This window comes from Myotis myotis, unplaced genomic scaffold, assembly GCF_014108235.1.
Source record: "Myotis myotis isolate mMyoMyo1 unplaced genomic scaffold, mMyoMyo1.p scaffold_m19_p_15, whole genome shotgun sequence".
In the NCBI taxonomy this organism is placed as follows: domain Eukaryota; kingdom Metazoa; phylum Chordata; class Mammalia; order Chiroptera; family Vespertilionidae; genus Myotis; species Myotis myotis.
The window spans coordinates 11271019-11280882 of record NW_023416319.1 but is presented as its reverse complement, the minus strand read 5'-3'; the positions used below and the strand labels follow the sequence as shown (position 1 = coordinate 11280882).

Below are 9864 nucleotides of genomic sequence, written 5' to 3'. Positions count from 1 at the left end.
CCTCCACCAGGGCTCCAGGGGGAAAAACAAACAGGAGGGAAGGGGCCACTCCTTGCCTGGCCCTCCCAGTCCCCCCCTCCCCCCTCCAGCCCACCTCCCTCTCCCACATGTTTTCCCACCAGCCTCCCACCGGAAAGGAGGAGAGAGAGATTTGAGCACCTATGTTAGTTTCCCTTTGTCATCCATGCGATTCTCATCCCAGCCCCGGGAGGCTGGGTGTCATCCACGGATTTGTAGGTGGAGAAACCGAAGCTCTGAGCGGGCAAGCGACTTGCTCAAGATCATTTCATGGGAAGAGCTGGGCTTGAGACAATGCTAACCCTGACCTAGAGCCTGTATGTGGGCTGCCCCACCACAAAAGAAGAGAACTCCTTGCAAGAGGCTGATAAAACGTCCGTAGCTTGGAGAGCAGGGCTGTGCCTGATGGGAAGGAAGGAAGGGGTGGTCGCGAGGAGAGAGGTGCCCTCCTCTGGTGAGCTCGGCCCCTGCCCTCCCTGCTCAGGCCAGCTGACCAGCCCCTGCCAAAGAGAAGGAGGACGCTGGGCCTCCAGCAGACAGCCGTCTGCAGAGTGAGCCGCCCGGCGCTGGCCGTGTGTAGTACACTCAGCACAAAGCGTCGAGAAGCACCCGACCAAGAGACCCAAGAGACGTGACTTCCTCCTGAGACCTCAGACTGCACACTCCTTGTCCACCGTCTCCCCAGCAGCTCACCCACCACAGGCCAGAGGCTCCCACGGCCAAGGAGCCAGCTTGTGCTCTGTGACTTCCCTTTAGGGAGACGCCTTGCCTGGGGCCACTCAGACCACAGGCTCTATGCACCTGCCTGATGACTCTCAGATCATCTGGAAAAATGACTAAATACCAAAATATTCTTACTAGTTAGCTCTTATCCACCAACACTTCTGCTGGTAACAGGGGCTGTGTCATCGTCTGTGTGGTTGGATTGATTTTTTTTAACCTTTCTGAATATTCTAGATTCTCTCAAATGAGAATGGATGATTTTTATATTCAAGAAAAAAATCATTTTCAAAGTCAGCATCAATAGCAAAAAGAGTTCCTTTGAGGCTGAAGGTAAGAAAGCAAAAATGTGCACAGCACTAAGAAAGGTGGCCGTAGAGAAGGGGGCTGGCGTCCGACTGGGGGGTCTCAACCTCTGCACCGTTGACTTTCTGGGCTGGGTCATTCTCTGTCCTGTGCTTGTAGCATCCTGGCCTCTACTCACCAAATGCCCCCCACCCTCCTGCCCCAGTCTTAACACCCAAAACTGTCTCCAGACATTTGGCCAATGTCCCCTGGAGGGCAAAAGAGCCCGTAGGTGAGAACCTCCATTCTAGCTCTGCAATCTTTGACGTGAAGGGAAAGTCATCCCTCCAGCCACAAAGCATGGGGTTCCTTCACCAGGACCTTGCTCTCCTGAAACTCTTCCTTCTTCCACCTACTCCCACCCAAACCGGGAGGCAGAAAGCCTGCCCTGAGGGTTCAAGTCTTCACATCACCTAGCTGTAGGGCCTTGGTGGGTTGAATGGCCCCTCTACACCTCAGTCTCCTTATCTGTACAATGAAGGGAAGTCTGGATGAGCTCTAAGATCCCGTAGCCTGTGTCAATGCCAACCCCCTTAGTTGTAGGTGAAGAAAGTGGCCTTTGGAAATGTTGTCTTGCCCAACGTCACACACCTAACCATTGGCAGAGCCATTACTAGGACCCAAGTCTCCTGATCTCTACCTCCACCCCCTCTTCACCATGCTCTCCTCCCGGGTCCTCCGTGGATTAGAAGCAGCTCTTTCTTGTGCCAAAGATCAGAAGGGAGATGGAGGGTAGCTGGGTCAGGCCACTTATATGTGCCATTGAGTGAGCAGGGCACAGAGAAACCTCATCTCTGTAAGTAACAACAGTGACGTGACTTTCCGAGGGCACCCAGGCAACACACAGACACGGGCTCGTCAGCTCTTTCAAGACGGGGGAGCGTCTGGGAGTGAAGACTGCGTGCTGCTCGAAGGCAGTGGCTGTGACAGAGGCTGCAAATGCCACTCCGGGGATGTGCTAATGAAGGCTCCACATGCACAAACGGGAGGCGTCCTCTGCTCTCCCTGGCACCGGCTCCTCCTGGCAGGGGAGCTGCCGGCGGGGCTGGAAGGAGCCCAGAAGAAAGTTCACCGGGAGCCAGATGGAGAAGGAACAGAACTCGCTGTCTGGGCCAGCCATCGCCAAACAGACGGGGTGCTTGTCCATCTGCCTTGGGGGACATGAAGAGGAGCTGGCGTGGGGGGAGGAAGAGGCTTAGCTAGCGGATGGAAAGGGGTCGGGCAGTTTCCAGCCTGTGTGGAAGCCTCCATCTCATAACCCTCGGCCTCTGGGGCCGCCTTCATCCCTGGCCTGGAGATGCCAGCCGGACGGGGGGCCAGGAGCCATCCAAAGACAAAACACAGACAGGGCGTGAGTCAGGAGCGGAGGGAGGTCAGTTTGCAGATGGGTTGCTTGGCATTCACTTCCTGCGAAGACCCAGCTTTTGTCTCCCAGGTTCGCACAGGGGGAAGGTGTCCAGGGCAGAGACGCTTCGAGATACTGGGAAGGAGAGCTTGTCCAGGTAAACGCGTCCCTGCCTCATGCAGGCGCAGTCAGGTTAAAACTAGCATCCAGGGCAGCTGTGAAGGCGAGCTGAGTCACAAGGGCTAACGGTAAATGGGTCCCTCACGTTTCCAGGGGTGATACTGGCGGGGCAGACAGGTTCTAGGAGCCCTGGGTCTTAGCAGCAACCTCCCTCCCGCCCACATGCTGCTTTTCCAGACCTGGAGGGGTCAGGCCGCGTGGCCTACCATGTGTCACTGGCACCAGCCACAGGCTGCCCTCCCGTGTCCTAACTGTGTCAGAAAAAGGCTGCACCCCCCACTGAACACCCCCACCCGGGAGATCGCCGCCGCTGACTCAGTGAAGCATCATCCTGGGTTAGTGGCCTGGTCGGAAGAGCAGGGCTGAGACCTCCCCAGAGAACACATTACAAAGAGGCAAAAGAAGACAGCACCAGGCCTCCGCAGGAGACAAGGATGGACTCCATTAGATCTTTCCCGGAGCCTGCAAAGTTGGACAAGTCAGCCAGAAGCTCTGCACCTCTGTTCCCCTCTTGATATAGTGACTATACTGGTTCTTTTGTCCTCTCACTCTTAGAACTTTTTTTTTTTTTTTTAGATAAAATGAGGTAATAGCTTTCTATGAGTTTGGACCCATATTCACCCTACACAAAGCTGCAAGGGATGTGATTCATCACTTCTGTTGGTGTCAGCACCCTGATTCTGCCAATGGCTCCCCAGCCTATGGACATGGGGATGCTGTGTGTAAGGGCCAGCTACATGTGACAGGGGCTACAGATGGGGGGCTGACACCAATAGAAATTGCCCACACACTGTGCTCTGCTTACACGTCCCGACCCCTGTCAATGGCTGAGGTCACACTCCATCTGCAAAGCTAAAGAGAAACCACAGAGGAAGGTACCTCATGGGCAGTGGTAGGTAGTTAAGAGCACAGGCTCTGAGGGTGAAACATCCTGGGGTCAGACCTCAACTCCCCCCCCCCCCCCCCCCCCCCCCCCCCGCCACGAGCGGTGTGAGCTTGGGCAAGGCCCTCACCATGCCTAGTGGAGCCTCGGCCTCTCCTCCTGAAAATGGGACTTCCGGCTGGGCTGGGGGAGGTGGGGGGGAGCACTTCGCCCAGGGTCTGCAAAGAAAGCACTTAGCACAGAGCCCAACTCGATGGGGAGGAAGACCTTAATGCTTACTGCTTCCTTTCTTTTGTCTGCAATCCCACACTCACTCTGCACATTTTTCTTTATTCCTCTGTGGAGAGAGAAGAGAAAACTCCTGAAAGGCTTTCAAGAAAAGAGATTGGTTTCCTGGCATTTCAGGGAGCTCACTGACCTGCAGGGAGCAGGGCGGTGCCCCTTTCTCCTTTGAAGAAAGGCTGCCCTCCATGTTTCTTTACTTGCTCCCAGGGTGCAGGGAAGTGGCGTGAAGCAGGTTCCCCGGGAGAATCCGGGGGCTGTGTCATCACGGGGCCTGCGGGGCTGAGCATCTTCCCGACCTGGGCTGACTCATGTCCCCAGGGCAGGAGATGTGCCTGGGAGACAACTGCGGGCTCAGTGTGGTAGAAAATCCCTCCTGGCCTGGGGAAAGGGGAAATAGAAACCCGCTTGACCTTTATCTAGAAACTCCCTGTATGTAATGACTCTCCCTTCTCTAGGCTCTTGAGGGGCACCTTATTCACCCCTGTGCCCTTGGTGACCAGGGAAATGGGTGGATATGCATTGAAAAAAATAAATGGATGAATAGACAGATGGATGAATGAGGAATTAGGATGCCACCCTGGCCCTCAGCAGCTCACAGGCCAGTGGAGAAGGCAAGAGACACCTAAAAGAACTTGCGAGTGCAGAAGATGGTCTTTGCTTAAGCACCAAACTGGGGGTGTGATTTGAAGAGCCCAGTGCCCTGAGAAGCCCAATGAGAATGAGCCTCGCAGACCCGCAGCGACGGGAATGGAGTTAAACTGCGTGCTCCCGCTGCTGTGTTCTGACGTCCATCTCAGCTGAGGCCACACTTCTCTCCGACTGCTCCCAGTCAGTGACAGGGTCACAGAGGAACGGGGTCAACCAGTTCCGGAAGACAGCAGACCCCTCTATCTGCTGAGGACCCGACAGCCTTGCCGGGCCTTCCTGAAATGGCAGGACAGTCTAGTTGCTTTCACCCAACCTCCCTCTGCCCTTCCCTCACAGTAAGACTTGCATCGACATTGGATGGCCCTCCCAACCTTTCTGGCTCCCTCTCCTCTTTTTCTCTCATTGGTATGTCCCCAGGTAAAACCTTGTGTGTCCAATCCTGTGTTGGTGTCTGTCCCTCCGAGGGCCCGGGCTAACACAGCTTTAGAAGCTTCAAGTGCTCACTCTGGCCAGGGGTGTCAGAACAGGCTGGATGAGGGGTTGCACTTCCTGGGCGTTCCTAGCAGGTGCAGGCAGCCGAGAGGGCAGGTCCTGGCTCAGGCGGCAGTGGAGGCATAGGTTGGACTGCCCAGGCGAGGTAGGAAGAGGCTGCATTGTTCACTACGAATCCTACACCTAATGTAGAGCCAAGCTTGCAGGGGCCCCGTCCTAAATTCTGGTTGGATAAGTGCATCAGCAGGCCCTTTCTCCCTCCTCTCCGGTACCTGAGTGCCTATTGCTTGCCTGAGTTCTAGAAGCCATCACACTTGACTGTTATAGAAATAGCTCCTCATTTATCTCTAGACTGTTTGCTTCTTGAAGGCAAGGAGGTCTTATTCTGGAGACTCAAGGACCTGGTTTATAGTTGGTGTCCAAAGAAGGAAGAAGCTGGTCATGAGGATATGGCTCAAGGAGTCATCACATCTGAGAGGTGGCTCCTGTATAAGGGTGGGGACAGAATTCCTGGGTGCAGGCCAGGGCAGCCCAGGTCTCAAAGTGCTCAGAGGAACAGCTGGCTGCATCCTGGCACCATGGTCAGTTCCTTCTTTCCAGTTGACCGCCTCTGGTCTCATAAATATCTATTTTGAGGGCATCTCATATTTTTTAAAGTTCTGCCACACACATGATTTTGTGGGAGCCGCACAACTCCATGGAGTGGAAAGGTTAGTTGTTATTCCCAATGTTATAGCCTGCAGTTCTAGGCTGCCCTCATCCACCAACACTTCTGCTGGTAACAGCACCCCAACTTTGCTTTGAGGAACACTCTTCTCCCATTGGATTGTGTTGTAGGACTGTCCACCAAAGTGCCTCACTCTTTCCTGGCCATGGAGTGTTCACATGACTTGAGTAAGGCCAATCAGACACTCTTCCTAGAATTTGAATCTTGCATGGAAAGACTCTGTAGTTGGGGTTTACTATCTGATTCAGCAATTCTACTTCCTCCTTGTGCCTGATCCCTGGAAAGTGTCCAGTTCCTTCATTCCGTGGAGTCTAGTTTCTGAAGAGGCTCTGAGCTGATGAGTAGCTAGGGAATGGGTAGCAGGGAGGAGATCCCCCAGCCACACTGGAGGGAAAGTCAGGAGTCTAGAGTTCTCAGCTGGAGACCCCACCATTGCTGGGTCACTGGGCTCTCTGTACCCTGGTGGCCTGGTCATTCCTAAGCATTTACTAGGATCACCAAGATGAACAGTGCCCTTAGGGGCATAGGACGGCTTCTGGTGCCCATCCTGCAGGGCCTGGGCCATTCTGCTCCCCCCACAGCTGCAGCGGACACTGCCCCACCAGCCTGCCCCTGCCTCTAGCTCCTGTCCCAAGGCTCTCTCTCCCACACTGCAGGTGCCAGCAGGGTCCACAGGAGAGCCTAGGCCAGCAGCAGAAGTTCATTCCCAGCAGTGGGGGACGGAGCCAGGGGGTGGAAATTCTGGCTAGCCTGCTGAAGACTTCTCAGGTGCTTCCAGGGGAGCTGAGCCCCGCTTCCCAGGGGTCAGCTTGATAACACGCCCGTCTACGGGCTTTTCCTCCTTTCCCATCTCGCTTTCCCCATCCTTCACTCCCAGGATCACCTTCCACGTAAATTACCTGCACCCAAGTCCTCATTCAGGCTCTATTTGGGGGAATCTAAGATTGGGGTTAATCCAGGAAGAGACAACAAAAGTGAGAGAGCAAGTGAGGAATCTTCCAATATTTCCACCTACTGGAGTCCAGTGTGCCAGTGAGGGCGGGCGCGCCAGGACGGGGCCACACACGGAGTGGTGGTGAGATTGCAGGTGGTGATAGACAAGAAACACCCACGCCTCTTCCTTCACCCCTCCGCCCAGCCAGATGGGCCCCGTTGGCTGCCCTCCCCCACCTGCCAACTGCCAACGCGCCACCACAGAAAACTCCTTGAGAGGCGCCCCTTCCCTTAAAAAGAACAGAATCCAGTTCTCCGTTCCCTCAAAGGACACCTGACCAGATGCTTAACCCCATTTCATGATGTTTGTATGGTTTTTAAGATGCACAGAAGGGGCAGGTCGGTTGCTTGATTCCCTTTCTGTATTCTTGTAAAAGAAACTGCTTCATGGAGCAGGAAGCATCTCGGGGGCCTGCTATCTGAAGAGATCGCCTGGCTTTACCTGTCATGACCTTTCATGGTTGAGATGCGGGATCTGCCCAGGAAGTCGGGAGAATGGAGGGTGGGAGGCTGCAGGGATCTTCTTCCGTTCTTGCCAGCCCAGAGCTGGAACACAAATCCCACCTCGAGTAGCCTCCTGCAGCTTCGTCTCCAGGCTCAGTGAGAGCTGATGTTATCGCCACTCCACGTCCTGCAGGGCAGAGTCTGGCCGCTGCCTGCGGCCCCACTGCCCAGCCTGGCAGATCCACGCATGGGGAACCTCACCTTGGAGCACAGGTAGGACCAATCCCCCAGCCCCGCCCTCCACCGCCACCACAGTAACCGTCATCTCGTGTTTGCTCTGGGCCAACGCCCTATGCTAAATACTTTACGTGTGCTAATCTCTTCATCCTTATGATACTATAAGATACCCTTACCATCCTCGTTTTGCACATAAGGAAACTGAGGCACAGAGAGGTTAAGTAGGTAGCCCAAGATAACACAACTAAAGTGGTGGAAAAGGGCCCTGAGGCCCTGTGAACCCGTGGCAGCGAGTCGAATGTTCCCATAATTGGTTGTTCTATAGCCTGTGGGGAGTGGGTGGAGTGTGGGCGAGGGAAGAGGAGAGCCTGGATGTAAGAAAAGCAGTCATAACCATAACCAGGGGCATTTACCAAGCACTTAGTGTGTCCTGGGCCTGGTGTTTTACATGTACCTTCTCCCACACCATGATGAGGTAGCCGCTACTGATGCCATCATTAGGAGAGGTCCTTCCTCCTTGACTCCCTTCCCTCCTCCCTCCCTCCCTTCCTCCCTCCCTCCCTCCCTCCTCTCTCGCTTCCCTCCTCCCTCCCTTCCTTCCTTTCTTCCTTCCATCACTTCTTATGTTCTCACGGGGTAGTTGTCCCAAACTATAGATCAGATGGCCAGTGAGAGCAGCCCTGCTCTGTCCTGAGTCCCCTATAAAGAGATCTTCTGCCATGCCATGCTCAGGGGACGTGGCCTCAGTTGCCAGGCCCCGGGCACACATGCTGGGCATCTCCTCCATCTGTCCTCTCTCTGACCGGCTGCCCTCCCAGCCCTGAGGCTCCTCTCAAGCCTGTGCATGGCTCATGCAGCACCCTATCAGCTCCTATCCACTGCCCAGCCTGCTCACCAGTGGGGCCAGCACACAGCCCTCTCTTCACCCAGCTGGCTGCTGAGTGGCGTTGAGGGCAAATGGGAAGTCACTGAGGGCCATGCCTCTGGCCCAGCCCCCCTCCCGCTCCTGACGCAGCACACATGCTCTGTCCAGGCTTTGTCCAAGGTTCTGGCAATGGCCTGGAGAGACCCCACTGCCCCACAACACCACAGCCCCCACCCCTGCCCTCTCCCACAGGGCTTGGCGTCTGGGTGTCCATCCAGGAAGTTTATCCTTCCTCCTCGGGCAACCTGGCCTTGGCCAGGGAGCATCCCCAAGTGTGATTTCCGTCCAGCTCTGTCCCATGACTCCTGTGCCATGGAAACGCCACTCTCTGCTCCCCTCCCACCCCTGGCGCCACCTCAAGGCCACTTCCCACGCGACCTTCCGGCTCCTGAGATCAGAGTTATTCCCACAGGGCTGGGCCCCGGCCACCCCCTTTTCTCCCATCCTCCCCCTCCTCTCTGTCCCTCCCACTCTCCCTGAAAAGAAGGCTGTCACCAGGCCCTCCCCCCATTGATTAACAGCCCAGCTTTCACTGATAATTCCACCCAAGGGCTGCAGCCCAAAGCTTTGAGTAAACATAGTGATTTTCCTTAAATAAACATCCTCCCCACAAAGTAACGTGGGTGACCTGGCCAGCTGACCCCGCAACTGTTTTCACCTCTGTGTTCTGGTTCTCCCTGCTCTCCCCCCATCACGTGTGTGTGGGAACAGCTTGGAGATCCAGCTTCACTCTCCCGACCCCCTCTTCCTCGGAGGAAGCTCCGGCCCCACCTGCCACCTGCAAACCCTCGCTGTCCTGTCCCCTGTCCGTCCTGAGGCTGACAGCTCCTGCTACCACTGACCCTTCCAATGGCTCCCGCCACCCAACCCGACAAAGGGCCAAGGTAACAGGCCAGCCTCCTGCTGGGCGTCCTGCCATTTTCACCTGCTCTGCCTGGCTGTCCTCTTGGTGCTCTTGGACCTGGGAAGCCAAACGTTCCTACTCAGAGGGACCCTCAAGTGGGCCCTGCACCCTTGAGGTGGCCTTACTGAGCCCATCAATCAGACACTGACCCCTTATAACGCTGGATCCTTTGGAATATTAATGTTTTCTTTTTTTTCTTTATGGCATCTCCTTTTTCTTCCTCCCATTCAAGCAGGAGTAGTCTGATAGTCTTGCTGGGTCTTTGCTCAAAAATTGAGGACATACTTACCTGATCGTGAAGGTGGTTTTCCCAGGTGAGTCTTATCCCTTGCACTCGGATGTGCTGACCCCTGCAATTTCCCCGAATGTGGGAAACTCTTCTGCATAATTTGTGGCAGGGGCGCCTGCGTTCACGCTCACCCCTGGAGAAAATTTGAGGGCCATTTGGGGAGTTTACAGAAGAGCTAAAGGAAGTGGTTTACAAATGTCCATCCCCTACATCAACTGCTCTGAGACCAGAAAGCGATTCTTCCGGCAGGAGATGGGAGGCCTCTGCAGCAGGAGCCCCACCCTGCTTCTGGGAAGGGTGTGTAGAGACAAGAAGACGCTGGGAGGCGTGGCTCCCACGGTGCATCAGGCATGGGAACATCCGCACTGGGTTCCTGGCCTAGCACAGAGGCAGGGAGAGGATGGGGACAAAGGCATCTCCGTACTAAAC

At 55.3% G+C, this 9864-nt stretch overlaps 1 pseudogene; it reads left to right on the top strand.

The window, feature by feature from the left end:
- Window positions 1-9427: 9427 nt before the first annotated feature.
- Window positions 9428-9571, top strand: LOC118670426 (annotated as a pseudogene).
- Window positions 9572-9864: the final 293 nt, after the last annotated feature.